This window comes from Scyliorhinus canicula, chromosome 7 (genome assembly GCF_902713615.1).
Source record: "Scyliorhinus canicula chromosome 7, sScyCan1.1, whole genome shotgun sequence".
Lineage (NCBI taxonomy): Eukaryota > Metazoa > Chordata > Chondrichthyes > Carcharhiniformes > Scyliorhinidae > Scyliorhinus > Scyliorhinus canicula.
Window position 1 is genome coordinate 168736107 of NC_052152.1, and position 20711 is coordinate 168756817.

The following is a 20711-nucleotide window of genomic DNA, read 5'->3' on the forward strand; positions in this document are numbered from 1 at the left end:
TGTGCGGTCGGCCCCTGAACCCCCACGCCATGTTGTGTAAGGGCCGGCACGCTGAAGAAGTCCCCCGCGCATGCGCGGGTTGGCGCGGCCCAACTGCGCATGTGCGGGTTTGGCGTGGCGCCCATTTGGCACCGGGAAGGGAGGCTGGAGCAGCGTGAACTGCTCCAGTGCCGTGCTGGCCCCCTGTGGGGGGCCAGAATTGGTAGTCCACACGCCCGTTTTGCGCCATCATGAAACGCGACGGCGTTCACAATGGCGCGAGCACATAGTCTTCATTTTGGAGAATCGCGCCCCATGTCTTTCGAAACTTGTGGGAGGAAACTGGAGCACCCGGAGGAATCCCACGCAGACGCGGGGAGAATGTGCACACTCCGCACAGACAGTGACCCAAGCCGGGAATCGAACTTGGGACCCTGGAGCTGTGAAGTAACAGTGCTACCCACTGTGCTACCGTGCTGCTCATATGCAGATCTCCTAATTTGGCCGGTGTAGCGTTCGGCTAAACCTTGTCAAAAATCTTTCCTCAGAAAATATATTACTTGATGGTTCCCCATACTGCACCTTCTAACTGCAATAACATGCACAAGACTGCTTGAGTTTGGCAATCTGTGATTTGAAAATCACTTTCTATTTCTACCAGCCTGTTAACAAGCTTCTTAACTAATGAACAACTAACTGGAGGCAAGTGGGTCCCCTATTCCCCCAGGACATGCTTTGAAGGGGCTCTGCCACGTCATCCGAGAAGCACGCCCACTGCTGTTCTTGCCCCCACAAGTGACTGAAAATCAAGTCCCAGGTATCAGAGTGATTGCCATCATTTTCCACCCCTCTAGTGGCTGGATATTCTTGCTGCAGTACGGCAACCAGAATTATATATAGTAATCCACATGTGGCCATACCAGTGACTTCCACAGACTTTGTATTGACTCCTGACATTCGTGCTCTATGTTTCTGCCAATATTTCCCCAGGTCTGGTTAGCTTTCAATACCGCTGCCCTGTCAATTTCTGAGCTATCCAGTGCACTGTAATGGATGATGAGTGGACACAAAGCAGAAAATTGGAATACACCACTCACACCTTCCCGCCACTCATGGACCAATAGTCATTTCCCCCCAGAACTGAGAAGTTCCAAAATAGCCCAGAGGCAGGAAAATGCCATCACACTGCATGGCTGCCGGCCAGTGTTGGGAAACTGCAGGCTTGATTCTCACTGATTCCACCTCCTCGCAAGCTCAAAATTTCCACCCATTAAATGTTGATCTGTTAACATTGGCAACATTACTTTCTCAACTAATTTTTCGATGATCTAGCATCTTAACAAGTCGGCAAGGTCAGAAGGTTTTCACTGCAGGGTGAGCTTTTATATTCTAAGATCAGTTATAGACAATAATTTTAAAATGAACACTGGTGTGTTTTTAGAAAAATAATCAAGGTAAGGCCAGTGACTGAGGAATTCTTTGAAAGACTTTTTGAAGCCTGCATAAAATTTGCTCAAGACACAAGAAATAGGTGTAGATGATATGTAGAAGTATTTAATGGCAGCACGGTAGCAAATGTCAGCACGGTAGCATGGTGGTTAGAATAAATGCTTCACAGCTCCAGGGTCCCAGGTTCGATTCCCGGATGGGTCACTGTCTGTGCGGAGTCAGCACGTCCTCCCCGTGTGTGCGTGGGTTTTCTCCGGTTTCCTCCCACAGTCCAAAGATGTGCGGGTTAGGTGGATCGGCCAGGCTAAATTGCCCTTAGTGTCCTAAAAAAATAAGGTTAATGGGGGTTGTTGGGATACTGGTATAGGGTGGATACGTGGGCTTGAGTAGGGTGATCATTGCTCGGCACAACATCGAGGGCCGAAGGGCCTGTTCTGTGCTGTACTGTTCTAATTCTAATATGGCCTGTTGACTGGCTCCGCCATTGAATATGATCATGACTGATCTTGGGTTTCAACTCCATTTTGCTGTCTGTTTCCCCTGAGAGACCAAAGACCTGTCTATCACAGTCTTAGGTGTATTCAATAATGCAGTTTCCACAACCCTCTGGGGTAGAGAATTCCAAACATTCACAAGCCTAGGAGTTAAGTAATTTCTTCTCATACAAGTCTGAATTTCATAGAATTTACAGTGCAAAAGGAGGCCATTCAGCCCATCGAGTCCGTACCGGCTCTTAGAACGAGCACCCCACCCAAGCCCACACCCCACACCACCCAACACGAAGGACAATTTGGGACACTAAGGGCAATTTATCATGGCCAATCCACCTAACCTGCACATCTTTGGACTGTGGGAGGAAACAGGAGCACCCGGAGGAAACCCACGCAAACACTGGGAGAATGTGCAGACTCCGCACAGACAGTGCCCCAAGCCGGGAATCGAACCTGGGACCCTGGAGCTGTGAAGCAATTGTGCTAACCACTATGCTACTGTGCTGCCCGTTTGATTGGTTCCTTATCCTGGGACTCTGTTCCCAACCAACAGAAACAACCACTCAGCATCTACCCTAGCAAGCCAGCTCAGAATTTTCTAAGTTCAATGAGATCAACTTTTATTCTTCTGAACTCCACTGAATATAAGGCAAATTTACTTAGCCTCTTATAGATAGATAGATAGAACAGTACAGCACAGAACAGGCCCTTCGGCCCTCGATGTTGTGCCGAGCAATGATCACCCTACTCAAACCCACGTATCCACCCCATACCCGTAACCCAACAACCGCCCCCCCCCCCCCCCTTAACCTTACTTTTTAGGACACTACGGGCAATTTAGCATGGCCAATCCACCTAACCCGCACATCTTTGGACTGTGGGAGGAAACCGGAGCACCCGGAGGAAACCCACGCACACACGGGGAGGACGTGCAGACTCCGCACAGACAGTGACCCAGCCGGGAATCGAACCTGGGACCCTGGAGCTGTGAAGCACTTATGCTAACCACCATGCTACCGTGCTGCCCCTGGAAGAGGGGGTTATCATAAGGTAACCCCCTCTTCCCAAGGACGAATATAGTGAATCTCGCTGTACCGCCTCCAATGCAATTATCCATACCAGACGCGTGACCTGTTCTCTGCCTCTGCTTTTGGCAGGAAGACTACATGGTTTGTATTTAAAAGCTGGCCGTGACCAGTATTCTCAACTTAAAAGGCGGTGTCGACCGCTCCCAACACCTTCCCACGACCCACCCGCAGGTCACAACCCAAAGTTTGAAAAACTGTGACCGATAACATGAGCTTTTATTTTCTGCAATAACCTTGGATGTGGCACTTTACCAAATGCTTTCTGGAAATCAGTACATCCGACAGTTCCCCTTTCTCCACAGCACGTTACTTCCTCAAAGAAATCCAATAAGTTGGTTAAATATGATTTACCTTTTGCAAAACCATATTCACACTCTCTAAATACCTTGAACTTATCCAGGTGTCTTGCTATAACTTCTTCATTCATGGTTTGAAAATGTTCCCTACAAAAGATGTAGTTTCCTGTTTTCTTCTCCCTGTCTTTTTGCTATCTTCCAATCTAATGGGACCTTCCCCAAATCTCGGGAGTTTTGGAAAATTTAAAACCAGTTCATCAACTATCTCATTAGGCCAACTAGTCAAAGCAAAGAAATCCAAGAGGAGACTACCGACAATCCAAGCCTTGTAACGATTTGGTCAGGGAAACTTCCAGACTGACTAAAGCAATGAAGTTAGAAACGTAGCAGGAGGGATTATGTAACGGTATATGTAAAATATATTTGGACAAAGATATGGGTGGAGATGCAGTATAGGTTGTTCCGGGCTGAAAGTGAAACAGCATTGCCCATATGCTGATGTAAGTTAGAGTCAAGTGACCAAGGGTCTAATCGGTGAGTGCTCATGGTGCAGGCTGAGTAACACCCAGACTTGGGAATCTGTAAATAGTTGTGTTCATCCAATAAATTGTTCAGACAGATCTATGTCTCCAACATTGTTCCTTAGCCAACCAAAACCAACATACAACAGCCCTTCCTCTGTCTGTGACTCCAGACCTACAGCGATTTGGTTGACTCTAACTGCCTTCCAAAATATCTTAGAAAGCCACTCAATTGTATAGACATGGCCAATAAATGCTGGCCTTGCCATGAAGTAAATGAATAAAACAAATGATAGAGCTGAGTGAATATGTATTCGTATTCAGTTTAACCACCATGTTTGTTCAAAATTAATTTAGACTACCCAATTCTTTTTTTCAATTAAGGGGCAATTTAGCGTGGCCAGTCTACCTACCCTGCACATCGTTAGAGACCCATGCAGACGCAGAGAGAATGTGCAAATTCCACATGGACTGTGACCCGGGATCGGTATCGAACCTGCGTCCTCGGCGCTGTGAGCCATGGGAATGTGGAGTGTTTCCTGCTTCGGCGGCTGGCAGGGCAACATGGCAGATCTTCCAACCTAATTAGTTATGCACCTGGGTGTTTCACACATTCTCAGTGGAGGGGCACACCCGGGTGGTACATAGTCTGCCGTCGTGTCCAAGTGTCATCCTGAAGAAGTGCCCACCATCACTGACCTACTATTGAAGAATATGGAGCTCCTGAAAGTGAACATTCTGAGGCTGGAAGGTGGACCCCCCTCTAGGACACCGAATCTGGAAGATCCACCTGCAGATGCTCCCCTTATGCACTACTGTGGTGTTTCTGAGTTACGGGCGGCATCCATCTCAAACTCTGGAGGCATTGCTCAGGTCAGTCATGACATCTGCACATCATGTTCTGTTTTTGTCCACTGGCATACAGAGAATTCAGGGTGGGGGAGGTGTCAGGGCTTCATCTGCATCCCATTAACGGGATGCAAATGAGGTTTGCACCGGCCTCCTGGAGATTTTCTGACCCTTCATGGTGGGTACTAGTGGCTCTTCCCACTGTAAATTCACACCCACATGAAACCAGTTTCTGGACTTCCCATCACATTCTCCCTCAATGCCTGCCATCAAACCCACCAGCAGGGGCAATGGGAGGGATCCTCCTGAAGTTTCCAGCAGATGAGAATTAGATGAAGAAGATTAATTATCAAGTTTTAGGAGAGAAGTCAGGATTTAGTTTATTTTTTTCATTTTACTCCCAACAAATAACAGGATGAGAAAGCTGTAAATGGGAGACAACTTTGTCCATCAAATAATATTGAGAAAACATTTGCTTATTAATATACATCATAAATCGTATCAAAAAAGTAATCAGCTTAATTTAATAACTTCTTCATAAATCTGTGCACCTTTAACGACATAACTTAAATAGTTTAGCGATGTTCTAATAGTTAAATTGAACTGAAGGAATCTACCATGTGCATGTTTTCCCACAGATTATTAAAAAGACTGTGTATGCATCTGTGCTAAATAGCGCAGCAGTTACTTTACTGACCTACATTTTAGTGCTTGAAATGTAGGGCATTAATCATTTTCCTACACACCCACTGTGGTTCGGAAAATTCACAGTACAAATTAAATTGTGGTGAAGGAGTGCAATGCCACATAGGATAAGAGTAGAGTTATGCGGCACCTGTAATTAATGTGGTATCAAGTGCATCTCTGCAACAAGTGTCAGTCAACCTCTCAATGGTCATATTTTGATTTGACTCCTGTATGCATTAAAGTCAAGTGTTCAAAATGCCTTTCAGGAGTCTATTGCTCGAGTTACATACCACGTGGAATATAATCCCAGTCCAATATGAAGTCAGGATTGAACATAGAACATAGAACAGTACAGCACAGAACAGGCCCTTCGGCCCTCAATGTTGTGCCGAGCCATGATCACCCTACTCAAACCCACATATCCACCCTATACCCGTAACCCAACAACCCCCCCCTTAACCTTACATTTATTAGGACACTACGGGCAATTTAGCATGGCCAATCCACCTAACCCGCACATCTTTGGACTGTGGGAGGAAACCGGAGCACCCGGAGGAAACCCACGCACACAGGGGGAGGACGTGCAGACTCCACACAGAAGTGACCCAGCCGGGAATCGAACCTGGGACCCTGGAGCTGTGAAGCATTTATGCTAACCAGCATGCTACCCTGCTGCCCCTGTAAAGGCTTCAGGTCATCTGCTGGGAGTCCTGGTACTTCATTCATTTAGCATTGAGTTTTTAATGTCCTGAAGTGGATGGAATTGCCAACTGTGATCTAGTCTGATTAAGAAATACATGCATGCACCACCTGATGGGCAATTGCATGGTCACAATATAGCTACTGTCAGATGCACTCAGAACTCCATCTACCAAGCTCATGGTATAATGTTAATATTTGAATATGTTTGAATAACCTCAATAAATTCCTATATTCAGACACATTTATTCACACACAGGCATGTACACAGCAATTTCTACAAACATAATCACTGCATATATGACTGAATCAACCAGTAAGAGAAGAGTGACTTGAGGACTCTGTTCCCCAGATGTTCCATGGTTCATATTAGCCCAAGATTTTCCTGAAATGAAATGCAGCCAACTAGAAGCTCTGCCACATTTTCCAACACGTAGAATGAGAGTATTGAATAGCAGTCGCCATTTCCCCCCAATAATCCATGCATTGACTGCATGGTAATTTTAAATGTTAACTCAATGTTTTAACCAAAATCTGAAGTGTGTCACCACCACCAAGCCTATTGCTTGCTGATGGAATTGCTCACCCTACTTTCATTCATAGCACAGTAGGAAGTCTTACAACACCAGGTTAAAGTCCAACATGTTTGTTTAAGACACGAGCTTTTGGAGCACTGCTCCTTTCCACCTGAGGAAGGAGAAGTGCTCCGAAAGCTAGTGTTTGAAACAAACATGTTGGACTTTAACCTGGTGTTATAAGACTTCTTACTGTGCTTACCCCAGTCCAACGCCGGCATCTCCACTTCATTTATAGCATATCATCAAATTGAGTGCAGGGTTTCCATGGGTTTGCTCAGCATGTTCTTTATTGTCTTGGACCAAGTTTCAGCTTTTTTTCAATAAACAAATGCAAACGTATGAATTAGGAGTAGGCCACTCAGCCCCTCCAGCCTGCTCTGCCATTCTATAAGATCATGGCTGATATGATTGTAATTTCAACCCCACATTCCTGCCTACCCCCGATAACCTTTCACCCTCAAGAATCTATCTAGCTCTGCCGTAACAATATTCAAAGACTCTGCTTCCGCTGCCTTTTAAAAAAAGTCCCCAATTTTTTTTTCCAATTAAGGGGCAATTTTGCATGGCCAATCCACCTACCCTGCACATCTCTGGGTCGTGGGGTGAGACCCACGCAGACACAGGGAGAATGTGCAAACTCCACATGGAGAGTGTCCCAGGGACAGATTAAGTGGATTGGCCATGATAAATTGCCCTTAGTGACCAAAAAGGTTCGGAGGGGTTGTTGGGTTACGGGAATGGGGTGGAAGTGAGGCTTAAGTGGGTCGGTGCGGACTCGATGGGCCAAATGGCCTCCTTCTGCACTGTATGTTCTATGTTCTGAATGAGCTAACCCTTATTTTTAAACCGTGACTCCCTAATTCTAGATTTTTTAACAAGACGAAACACCCTCTACACATCTGCCCTGTCAATACCCCGCAGGATCTTAAATGTTTTGAGCAACTCACCTCTTACTGTTCTAAACTCTAGTGGATACAAACCTAATCTGTACAACCTTTCCTCATAAAAGAATCCACATTTTCCTGGGATTAGTCTCGTAAACCTGCTCTGAACTGTTTCTAACACATTTACATCATTCCTTAAATAAGGAGACTAATACTGTACACAATCCTCCAGAGGTGGTCTCACCAATGCCCTGAACAATTGAAGCATAACCTCCCTACTTTGTAATCAATTCCCCACACAATAAATGATTACATTCTATTAGAACAAAGAAAATTACAGCACAGGAACAGGCCCTTCGGCCCTCCCAGCCTGCGCCGAGCATTCCTAATTAATTACTGTACCGGTATAAAATCCTTTTGTGAGTCATGCACTAGGCCAATCAGATCCCTCTGCACCTCAGGGCTTTGCAATCTCACCATTTAGAAAATAATCTTCTTCTTTATTCTTCCTGCCAAAATGAACAATTTCACAGTTGCCCAAATATCCTTCATTTGTCAGATCTTTGCCCACTCATTTAACCTATCTATGTCCCTTTGTAGCCTCCTTACATCCTCGTCCCAATTTACTTTGCTGAGCACCAAATTTTCCGTTCTCGCTGGCAGCGGTGTAGGGGGAACCTGGATCAGAGAATACAGGCCCTTGTGTATTTATATTGATTTCTGAGAAGCAGCACTGAAGCTGCACTGAGCATTGTATAATGATATATGCATGATGTCACCCAAAGTGATGTCACTGATCACTAGCATGAGCAACTGTGCAGAGTAAAGGTTTAACATGTACTGAACACCCCTTGTCAATAAAGCTCCTTTAGCACGTTGGCTTCCATGTCTCCCAGCATCAATCCTGCGAACACAGCACAGAAATGGATGGCAAGGACATCAAACAGCACTTGCCAGCCATCGGGTAGGAGGAAACATTGTCAAAAAAGTTGGAAAAAAGGACTTTGAAGAAAGCTCTCCATGTGCTCCAGACAGAATGGGCTCGGTGAAAGTGACTGACGATCACACTGAAAGGTAATTAAGGTGAGATTGCAGAAGCAAATATAGAGCTGGGGTGTTAAGAAAACAGGCTAAAGCTTGGGTTGTGTTTTGTTTTCAAAGGGATAAGCAAGGTAGCTGCTGAAAACACATTGCAAGTGTGCATACGGGGAACTTTCATTAGGAATAAATTGGCGGGAATATTTGGTCCTGTGGGACCCCTTGACGAAAATGAGGCGCGATGGAGCCGGTCCGATACGGAACGGTTTAACTATTTTGTGCAAGCTAAAAAATAGCAGAAGATATTAGGGTTTCCACATTCCTGAGCATAATGGGGGGTGGGGGGTGGGGGGGGGGGGGGGGTGTTTAATCCCCTCAGAAGTTCAGTGCAGTCAGAGAAGTCAGGCACCAAGACATATGAAGAAATCATAGAGATTTCTTCATAGAACAAACAGACTATTCACTAAAGCCTTTAGTGATTGCAGAGTTTTTCGGATTTTGCAAACGTAATCAAGAGGAAATATATTATGCAATTCATGGCTGTATTAAAAAAAAACTTGAAGAGGACCGAGAGCTTGGCGATGTATTAAATGACACAATTTGGGACAGACTGGTCTGTGGTCTGAGAAGTGAGGCAATGAAAGTTGCCATAGTCCCAAAAGTCCATAGGCTGCTTTTCCCTTTGAAAGAGAAAACTGACTGGTGGTGATTTAACCTGAGGATCACCACACCTCAGGCAAGGGGCAGGGTTCAGAAGGCGGGGCCTTTATGGATAACCTGAGCTGGTACGGGAATTGAACCCACTTGTTGATGTTGCTCAGCATAAATACAGAAATGGTTGCTAACTGAGAGTAACCTTACTCTGAAAAAGGCCATGGAAATTGCTATGTCAATGGAGCTGACAGCAAAAAAGCCAAAGCAAATGAGTTTGAGTATTCGGATACACAAAATGTCAGCTGAGTTGATGCCTCAGTTTCAAAACTCAAATTCATACAGGTGCGCTGTGGAATGCTGGTGTAATGATATTGTATGCAGAAGCTGTGAAAAAAGAAGCTACATTGCGTGTGCATGCTGGAAGAAAAGCAAGCTATGAGCAAAAATAATAAAAAACAAGAGCAGAACAAAGCAGCATGGAAACAGAACAAAAGTAAAAGTGTTCATGCGGTGTGAAAGGGTCGAGAGGAATGAGATGTTTCGCAGACTGAGGATGAATTATCACTGAATTGCCAAGCCATTGCTGGATTGCTCCACTGCTGGACGGACAGCCAGTAAGGATGGAGGTGAAACCCCTGGTGCCAGGGATTGTCTATAAGGAAAAATTCAGACACTATTCCCTTGAAACCTCCAAGAATAGTGTTGAAGACATACACCGGTGCCATTGAAGGGCCACATTGATGTAGCTATACTAATGAATGGATAGATGGAAGAGTTGTCTTTACAGAGAGTAAAGGGAAATTATCTGGCAATGGTGGGTCAAATGGGGTTAGAAAAGATTTGACTAAATTGGACGTGAATGTAAGTATGATCAGTAAGATCATAGATAACGCAAAAATGGGTGGTGTGGCAAATAGTGAGGAGGAAAGCTTTAGATTACAGGACGATTTAGGCGGGCTAGTTATATGGACAGAACATAGGCAAATGGAGTCTGAAAAGTGTGAGGCATTGCATTTTAGGAGGACTAACAAGACAAGGGAATATAAAATTAATGATAGGATCCTAGGAAGTACTGAGGATCAGATGGACCTTTGGTGTGCATATCCATAGATCTCTGAAGACAGCAGGACAGGTAGGTAAGGTGGTTAGGAAGTCATACGGATATTAAGTTAAGGGACAGGAAGTTTAGTGGGGATGTGAGGAAAAGCCTTTTCACCCAGAGGGTGGTTGGAATCTGGAACTCAATGCCTGAAAGGGCGGTAGTGGTGGGAATCCTCACAATATTTAAGAAGCATGTAGTTGAGCACTTGAAATGCCATAGCATACAAAGCTATGGGCCAAATGCTAGACATGGGATCGGAGTAGATAGGTGCCTGATGGTTGGTGCAGACCTGATGGGCTGAAGGGCCTCATTCTGTGACTTGAAATTGGGCCAAAGTCAACCTGATGACGACTGCAAAATCAGATCTTACAAAAATTCTCAAGAAATGCAACACCGCATTTGACAGCGAGGTGGAAGTATGAAATACATCATCGTTAAATGAAAGATTCAAGCAGGGAGTCAAGCGAAATGCATGAAGGCAAAGTCCGTACCCTATGCTATCAGGCCAAAAGTAGTGCCTGACTTAGTGAAGACGGGAGTCTTGGAACCTGTCAACATTAGTGAATGGGCTACACCAATCGTGCCAGTTATTAAGGATGGATCCGTACAGATTTGCGGAGACTCCAAAGTCACTCTAAATCCGGTATCGTGTGTGGAACAATACTCTTTAACCCATATCAGTAACCTGTTCATAGGATTGACAGGAGGCCAACATTTTAGCAAGATCGACTCAAGCCAGGCATATCTACAAATGAATATAGAACAGGAGTCACAAGAACTTCTAAAGATTTGTTTTGGTACTGAAGATTAGCTTTTGGTATCAGATCTGCTCCAGCATTGTTCCAAAGAGCAATGGACCAAATCTGGAGTGGGCTAAATGGAGTCTAGTGTTACCTAGATGTCATTCTGGTTACTGGCAAAACCGAAGAAGAACTTCTTTAGAATCTGGATGCCACTCTTCAAAGGGCTACGGATTTAAAGTCCGCGAAGACAAGTGCCATTTCTTCCAGTCCTCAGTTGAATACTTGGGATAGCCACGGGTCTTCACAAATCTCCTTTAACCAGCTGCGATTCTTCTTAAAATTGTTCAACTATTACGGAAGATTTACTCCAAATTTGGTGACCATTTTAAAATCATTGTATAACCTGCTGTGTCAAAACAAGAAGAAGTGGGCGGATCAGTGCAACAATGCATCCATGCAGGCCAAGGAAGCATTGCTCAAACCTAAAGTCCTGACACATTTTGGTCCAAACATACCTCTGGTGTTACTGTGTGATGCATCTCCCTATGGTGTTGAAGTGGTGGTAACCCACATAATACTGTCAGATGAAGCAAAACCCATTGCTTTTGCATCCAGAACATTGAACAAAGCTGAAAGTAACTATTCAGAAATCAAATGAGAAGCCATAGGAATTATCTTTGGAGTAAAGAGATTCCACCACTTTTTATGTGGTAGGAAGTTCATACTATTGACAGATCATCGTCCATTGATGACAACGTTTGGACCACATACAGGAATATCGTTACTGGCAGCAAGCAGAAGGCAGAGATGGACACTGTTTTCATCTACACACACTTGAAGTACCGACAATCAAGTTTTCATCGTGATGTAAATGGGCTTTCTCGTTTACCACTACCAAATAGTTCACCGGCAAGTGGTTCAAGCAAAAGTATCGACGACTTTGAACAGGTAGACAATACACCTGCGACTTCAGGATAAGAGGTATACTCGGAGTGATCCGATGGTCTCCAAAGTGATGGAGATGGTGCTAAGAGGTAAGACCTCAGAACCAATACCTGACCTGAAACTGTACTCCAGTAGAAGATTGTATCTACGTGTGCAGTCAGGACATCTTCTTTGGGAACTCACAGTAATCATTCTGCCTCCACCGAGAAAGTGAGTGTTGGATAAATTACACAAAGGCCATTGTGGAATTGTGAGAATGAAAGAGATAGTGAGGAGCTGTTCTGGTGGCCGGTGATGGATGCAAAAATAGAGAAGCTGGAATGTATTCTTCATGGGTGGAAGTGCAAAACCTGCCACTGTTAGTGTTGGTACATCATTGGCTGGAAGAGGCTTGGCAGCAGGTGTACATCCACTATGCTGGACCTTTTGAAGGACACATGTTCCCAGTCAACGCAGATGCTCAAAGTGGCCAGAAATCACCATAATGAAGTCAACTTCATCAGAAAAGACGATCAAGGGGTGAGGAGGTGTCTTCAGTAGATTTGTATTTCCTGAGCAATTAGTGAGTAATAAAGAACCACAGTTCAACTTTCAAGTATTTGAAAACATCCTGCACTGCAAGGGAACGGCATACAAAATTATAGGTCTGCACCATCCTGCTATGAAAGGTCCAGCAGAACTTTTCATGCAAACAACGAAGCATACATGGGCAACCAGGGACCAAGCATCAAAATCAATTCCCACTCATGTATTACTGCTCAATCAATAACAAACATTTCTCCAGCATTACTGATGATGAAGTAACAATTACATTTGGCATTCAACTTCTTAAAATCTCCAAAGAGAAAATAAATCATTCAAAGGAAACTACAAGGTCAAATCGAATGACGGGAAAACAAAGCAAAATATTGTATTTTCCGCCAAGGACAAGAAGTTCTGGTTGGGAACTGCTCTTAAGAAGAGAAATGTATTCCTGTCACGATCATCGCCCAGGTGGCACCTGTCTCACATCCTGTCCATACCCAGGATGATGTCATCTGGAGGAGGCATGTGGACCAACTGTTGGCAGGGAGAACCAGTCTGTTGGAGATAGAATCTGCAGTGAATTTGAGTTCAACTGCACAAGGTGTTGCCCTGAACCTTCTTGAAACCCAGATACCAAAATAACCGGTTGATGAAAATATCTACTTTCAGTGCAAGTTATTAGAATAATCTTTATTATTGTCACTAGTAGGCTTACATTAACACTGCAATGAAGTTACTGTGAAAAGCTCCTAGTCGCCACACTCCGGCGCCTGTTTGGGTACGCAAAGGGAGAATTCAGAATGTCCAATTCACCTAACAAGCACGTCTTTTAGGTCTTATGGGAGGAAACTGGAGCACCCGGAAGAAACCCATGCAGACACAGGGAGTACGTGCAGACTCCATTCAGACAGTGACCCAAGCGGGAATCGAACCTGGGACACTGGCGCTCTGAAGCAACAGTGCTAACCACTGTTCTACCGTGGCCTGGGAGGGCTCGAACCTGATTTACATGAATTTGAATCCATAAGACCGTGAGATATAGGAGCAGAATTAGGCCATTCAGCCCATCGAGTCTGCACACCACTCGATCATGGTTGATATGTTCCTCATCCCCATTCTCCTGCCTTCTCCCCATAACCCCTGAACCTTATTGATCAAGAACACCAGATTTGTGCTTGAGATGGTGTTACCTACAGGGCTACAGACGAAGAGCCGGAAGGTGGAATTAGACAGAATAGTTATTTTTTGGAACATGAGGACTAGGAGCAGGAGTAGGCAATTAAGCCTCTCGAGCCTGCTCCACCATTCAATATGCTCATGGATGATCTCATCATGGTCTCAACTCCACCGTCTTGCCGGTTCTCCGCACCCTTCAACGCATTACTAATTAAAAATCTATTTAACTCCTCTCTAAATTTACTCTGTCCCAGCATGCATCACACTCTGGGGTAGGGAATTCTAGATTCGCGACCCTTTGGGAGAAGTAGTTTTTTCTCATCTCTGTATTTAATTTTCTACCTCTTATTCTGAGACTATGACCTCTCGTTCTTGAATGTCAACAAGAGGAAGCATCTGCTCCACGTCTACTTTATCCATACTTTTATCATCTTATATATCTCAATTTGAACTCCCCTCATTCTTCTAAACTCGAGAGAGTATCGGCCTGAACTGCTCAATCTCCCTTCATATGACAAACTCCTCATCTCTGGAATCAATCTAGTGAATCTCCTCTGAACTGCCTCCAATGCCACTACATCTTTCCTCAAAGCCAACTTTCCATTCACTTTCTTTATCACCTGCTGTACCTGCATGTAGTGCGAGTTTCCTGTGACTCATGCACAAGGACCCCAAGATCCCGCTGCACCGGAGCACCCCGAAGTCTGTCCTTATTGAGAGTCTGTCTCTATTGAGATAATAAGTTGTCTTTCCATTTTTCGGGCCACAATGGATAATCTTACACTTATCCACGTTAAGCTCCAGTTGCCACATTTTGGCCCACAAATGTAACCTATCTATATCCATTTTTAAGGTTCCTGTCCCACCTATTTTAGTGTTATCTGCAAATTTGGCTATAGAAGCTTCCATCCTTGGAGCCAAGTCATTTATATAGATTGTAAGTAGCTGAGGTCCCAGGACAGAACCCTGTGGCACGCCGCTAGTTACATCTTGCCATCCAGAAAAAGACCCATTCATCCTGACTCTCTCGGCGGGATTCTCCCAAAGGGAGTGTAAGTGCCGATGCCGGAGTAAAAACTGGAGTGTTTTACTCCGGCGTCGGCGCCCGTTCCCAGACCCCTATTCTCCCCCCTAAGTGGGGCTAGTAGGGGCTGTGGTGAATATGATTCACACTATGTATAGTTGCCAATATCACTCCATGTATATATGTTCGTTATCTACCCGTTGTAAGATCAATGCTGTATATAGTTGCCAATATAACTCCGTGTATATATGTTCACTATCCACCATTGTAAGTGCAGTTGCACTATCCGACCACCAGGGGGAGTCGCTCTGGGAGAACGCAAGAGTTTGTACTGGGCTCCTCCCTTGGCTCCGCCCAGGACTTCTCCCCCTGGGACCGATGTATAAAGATCAGTGCCTTAGAGCCAGCCTGCCAGTTCATCTGAAGTTCAACGACGAATAGGCTGGCTCTGTTGTAAGTGTATTAAAGCCTCTGTTCACATCCAACTACACGTGTTCGCTGAATTGATGGTTCCATCAGGGGGGTCGTGCGGTTTACGGGGGCGGGGCCTTGGCGTGTCATCAGAGACCTGGCGTCACGTAAAAGACCCGGCGCCTTTGGTCCTGTGCATGCGCAGTTGAGCCGGCGCCAGCTAGCGCATGCACGGTTACCTTGCGGAGTGCTCCGGCCCCTCACAAACATGGCGCCGGGGTTCTGGCGACGGCTGTGGAAGGAAGTAGGCCCTGGGGGGGGGGGGGGGGGGGGGAAAGAGAGAGGCTGGCCCGCCGATCAGTGAGCCCCGTTTGCGGGCCTATTCCATCTGAGGCCCCTCCCCGGGAATGGAGCCCCCTCCCCCCCACAGGCCCCCCCCCAAGCCATCGCGACGAGTACCCGCCGGCAGCGACCAGGTGTGGACGGCGCCGGCGGTACTCAGCCGTTTACGTGCGGCCGCTTGGCCCATGCGGGCCGGAGAATCGCCTCTTGTGATTTATGTGTATACTACATCTACAGGATCCTCATTATCCACTGGTCAGTAATTTCCTACATTCTGCCGCTCCCTTTTTGAATAAGGGCATTACATTAGCATTTTCTCAATCCACTAGAACCTTTCCCGTGTTCAGGGAAATTTGGAATATTATAACTAATGGACCCACTATCTCCACTTCCTTTGACACCCTAGGATGTGGGCCATCAGACCCTGGGGTCTTGTCTGCCTTCAATACCAATAGTCTGTTGAGTACAGTTTCCCTATTAATGCGGATTATGCTGAATTCCAACCTTTCTATTACCTCTGAATTACCCGTTCCTATAGGAATGGTACTAGTGTCCTCCACCGTGAAAACGGAAACAAAATATTGATTTAGCATCTCCGCCATTTCTGTATACCCCACTATTAACTCTCTGGTTTCATCTTCCAAGTGGCCAACATTCACTTTAGCAACTCGCTTCCCTTTTATGTACTTACAGAAGCTTTTGTTATCCTTTTTCATGTTTTGCGCTAGCTTTCTTTCATAATTTACCTTTGCGTGGTTAACGGCGCACCTTCAGCCCTCACTGAATCTTCATATCCACTAGGCGTGATGCCATGCTGCTGCAAATTACTACTGATTTTTTTAAAAGCACGCCAGGCGCCAGGATATCCAAAAGGGAGGAAGGAGGGGAACAGCACTGTCTCCAGCTAGTATCAGGGATTCCAAGAGGACGCATCCCGTTGGTCAGTTCCGGAGAGGGTGGGGGGAGTGCCCGTAGGTGTCCGGGATGGAAAATGGTGATCGGGGTTGGTGTGTGTGGTCCTGAAGTCTGCTGCCTGTGTTGTTTAAAAGTTCTGAGAGGGCTGTGTAGTCTGCTGTCTGTATTGTTTGAAAGTTCTCAGATGTAAACTCCACTTAACTCGCTCCAAATTTGGTCCATTTCTCTTTGAAACAATGCTGGAGCTGTGGTCGATCTTGATGTCTGCGGCATGGTGGTATGGGGCAACTGTGGTTCACATAGGGTGGGGGTTTGGGTGTGATGTGAGTCAAGGAGGTGGGCCTAATGGCCTGGGAGGATGAGACCCCGAAAGGGAAGGCAGAACAGTGCCAAGCCTGGGGGGGGGGGGGGGGGGGGGGGGGTGCTGGGGCGGTCTAGTCAGCGGGCGACCAAGGGGGGCGTCCAGCCTGACTGCCTGCCCCTCTGCCGTGGCTTCATTCGCGGCCCGTTGTGTCTCTGGAGAGAGAACATGTCGTGTCCACGGTTCCATCGAGACCTTCTGTGCCTGATGGGAACCATAGGGTCTTGTGTGCCTTCTTGGCCCTTTTAATCACCATTTAGTTTGATGTTTTTAAGTTTCCTTTGCTCTTTGCTTTCATTTAGGGTAGTGCCCCTTTAAGGACCGGCCCCTTTTAATTTGTCCCTCAGTTTGTTTCTTTTAGAATAATTGGTTGAACTTTTAATATAATTCAAGCTCAAGGAATGGGATGAATACTCAGGGTTCAGGCCTAAACGCTTGGGTGAATGGGATCAAGTGACACTGGGCTTGCTATATGCTGGACTCCAACACCTGCTCGTGAGGATCCATTAGTCCCCAAGGCAGACAGCACCGTCCAGTTGATCCAGCCCATTAGGTATGTGCGAGCATATAACCCTCTTGTCAGAACCCCTCGTGTTGTAGAGAATAAGGGAGGGGAGAACCTGACGGGAGCCCAAAAGGTGACTCTGATTGGGCATGGGCATAGGCTGGGGCCAGTTCTGTAATGGAGATGAGAGGGCATCGGAGATGCGAGTGAGTGGTAGTCACCAAATAAGGTCTGGGACTGGATGCTTCCAGGTCCTGGAAGACAATAGGTCAGGAGAGGTACTGATGTTATTTGGCAGCAATACCAACCCGACAGTCTCATTCGCCATCCCTCACAGGTAACCTATCAATATCGGAGCCAGTGGAACTGGCTATTCTACTTATTTCAGTAGTGTGCGAGCACAGATTCCAGCAACAATGAGCAGCAGCACCCAGTCAAGACCCATTTGCAGCACACCTGGGGGCACAGGGCAGCTCAGGGGCCGGAGGTCGTACCAGCCATTCATGGCGCAGGGAGGTGCAGGAGGAGACCGAGGGAGTACCGAACCCGAGTGTCCTTCATGGAGTTGTCGGACAACAAGCAACATAGAAGACTTTGCCTCACCAGGAAGACTGTGCGGTACCTGTGCCGCATCCTTGCCGACTTAGTGCCATGTAGCAGTGGAGAACACCAGCTCCCTGTGGCCATAAAGCTCAAGGTAGCCTTCAGATTTTACACCATGGGGTCATTCCAGGTGCTCCACGGGTGACTTGTGTGTCATTTTACAGACATCCACCCATAAGTGCATCTGTCTCTATGCAAGGGCGTTGGACTTTATTTATTTTGCCCTGGACCAGGCCGAGCCAGTTGAGATGGCTACAGGCTTCAGTAACATAGCTGGCCTGCCACAGGTGCCAGAGGTGTTCTACTGCACCCATGTTACTCTTCGGGCCCCGTGGCATCAGGGAGACCCCTTCGTGAACTCCTTCAATGTGCAGCCAGTGTGTGACCACCAGACGTGGATAATGCATGTGTGTGCACGTTTTCCAGTGAGTGTGCATGACAGTTACATCCTCTGCCAATCGCATATCCCTGGCATTTTGAGGGTCACCCCATTTTGCATATCCCCTGAGGTCCTGGCTGATGATGTCAGTGCAGAGGCCAGAGACTGCAGCAGAGGCCCTGATGCACTATCAATTACGACGAGATGAGAGTAGAATGTTATTGAGGCTTTATTACACAGAGATGTGTGGCCTCCGACAGCAGCTGATGAAATGGCTGCTGTACGGGGAGCACACATATTTATACTCCGCTTACTGGGCAGAGCCAGCAGGCAGGGATCTACCCCCGTACCTGTAGTACAGGGGCCTTACCGTAAATAACATATATATGCAGTAGATACATCAGTGGTGACTACCACAGGCCCGATATAACAAGGCAGTCAGTGCCATCTGGTCTGTGTTACAGCAGTGCATCAGCCTCCTTAAGATGTGCTTCCACTGCCTCGGCATGCCTGTTGAGGCCTCCAGAGGGCTCTCATGCATCATGCTGGTCTGCTGTGCCCTACATAACCTAGCTCTAAAGCAGGATGACGAACTTCTTGATGAAGGCCTCGAGCAGTGACTTGTCAGAGTCAAGGGGGAGGTCACTGAGGATCCGGTGGATAGAGATCAGGAGCGAGGGTTCACATGTGCAGGAGAGTTAGGGATGCCCTCATTGCCTCCCGCTTTATGGAGTAGGACCACAGTACTACACCAACCTCCACCCCACCCCGCCAATCCCAGGGTGTCATGAGCACTTTGCGACCAGGGGTTGAAGGTTGCAGATGTCTAACTCATCAGGGTGTTGGTGCTGGGGTGTATTTGAGTGCCAGCTGCCCGGCCGATGCAGGAAGGTGATGAATACTCGCTGTGAGGAATGGTCTATGATGCTCCTCAGCTACAGCCTCTGTCTGACTCCGATCTGTCTGCTGTCAGCACACTGACTCCCTGGCTCATGTCTGAGTGAGGTTCACCGCTACACTCCTTTGTCCCTTTACACTAGTGGGGGAATGGGGCAAGGGTCTAGGGATCACTGAAACATGCCCGAGTCATGTCACTGTAAATGAAACAATCACACTGAGAGGGCCGAACCACCTTGCAGGCATGGAGACCATGTGATAATAACAGAGTCTTGATGGGGACAAGCGCCACGCCACTGGGGGGAGGGTTAAGGTGGTAAGGTGGTGAGCAACAATACTATTTAATTCAGTGACATGTGCCGATGTTACAAGTGATAATGACCACCAACTGCCTGTGCCCAACTTCACCCATGCCCACACTGTGCTTCTATTATTATTATTATACAATTCCTTACACTTGCAAACCCTCCCATTACATCTGGGTACATTCCCATGATGCACATGGGTGGAAGCAGCCTGCTGTCTTCCATGCCCTGCTGCCTGAGATGCCCTTGACATGAGCCCACTGGAGGACTGGTACATGAAGTATCCCAGATTACCGTTGGGTTGGGTTGGGTTGGGTTGGGTTGGGTTGGGTTGGGTTGGGTTGGGTTGCCCCCCCCCCCCCCCCCCGCTCCCTCATGTCCTGCTGGCAATTCCTGTGTTATGCCAGTCAGTAAGTGGGGGGGGGGGGGGGGGGGGGGGGGGCGGTGAGATTGGCTGGGCTCTTCAAGGGTCTCCTGGATGAAAGCCCCTGGAATATGCTCCAACGGATCCTTCTCTGCCCATGTGCTTGTGGGCCCCTGAGTTACTCTGGGGTGGAGGAGCAACTGGAATGAGCTCCAGGAGCCTCAACATCATCTGCCGCTGCCAGTCTGGAGGCCCGTCATTGTCTGCACCATGATGTTGATCACCTCAGCCGTGCTTTGTAGTATCACCGTCATGAATCAGACCTCTTGCCCATGCTTTCCACAGTGGACACCACCCTTGCAGTGTTGGTCTGGGAGCCACCCATTGCCAGCAACATCTTCTGCAACAGAAGGCTTTGGGTCTCCTCCATTCAGCCTTGTAGTTGTAGGAGTGTCGCTGAAAACCCCCTCTTTGTAGACACAGCCCTGCCTTTGCATCTCCAGCAGTTGAGGGACGAACATATCCAGAAGCACAGCATCTGGTTGGGGCACGATTGAGTTACGGGATCCTCCACCTGCTGTGCATCAGAATCAGTTTGGTGCTCACCAAATAGTGACCCAGAGGCCTGCCTACTAAATCCGCCCACTGAGGGGTGTGTCTCTGCGACGGCGGATGGAGTGGATGATAGCTGTGACGCTTCATCCACGTCCTCAGAGATTTCCTCCAAGGTGGTTTCAAGGGTGGGTGGTAAGAGACTGCTGGTGGACTTGCCAGACTCTTTGGTGGATGTTCCTGCAAGGCAAGGGACATGGTTTTAACACATAGCCTAGTCAAGGGTTTGGACTACACAGAACGCACTTCCGTTAGGTCATCTGGATGAAGGTGCAGTGGATCCTTATTG

The 20711-nt window shown here is 47.0% G+C and overlaps 1 protein-coding gene across 6 annotated transcripts in view; it reads right to left on the minus strand.

Moving 5' to 3' along the window:
• The window catches only part of LOC119969528 (extracellular sulfatase Sulf-2-like), a 433021-nt gene that overhangs the window by 100276 nt on the left and 312034 nt on the right, over window positions 1-20711 (minus strand). The gene's annotated exons all lie outside the window — the stretch shown is intronic.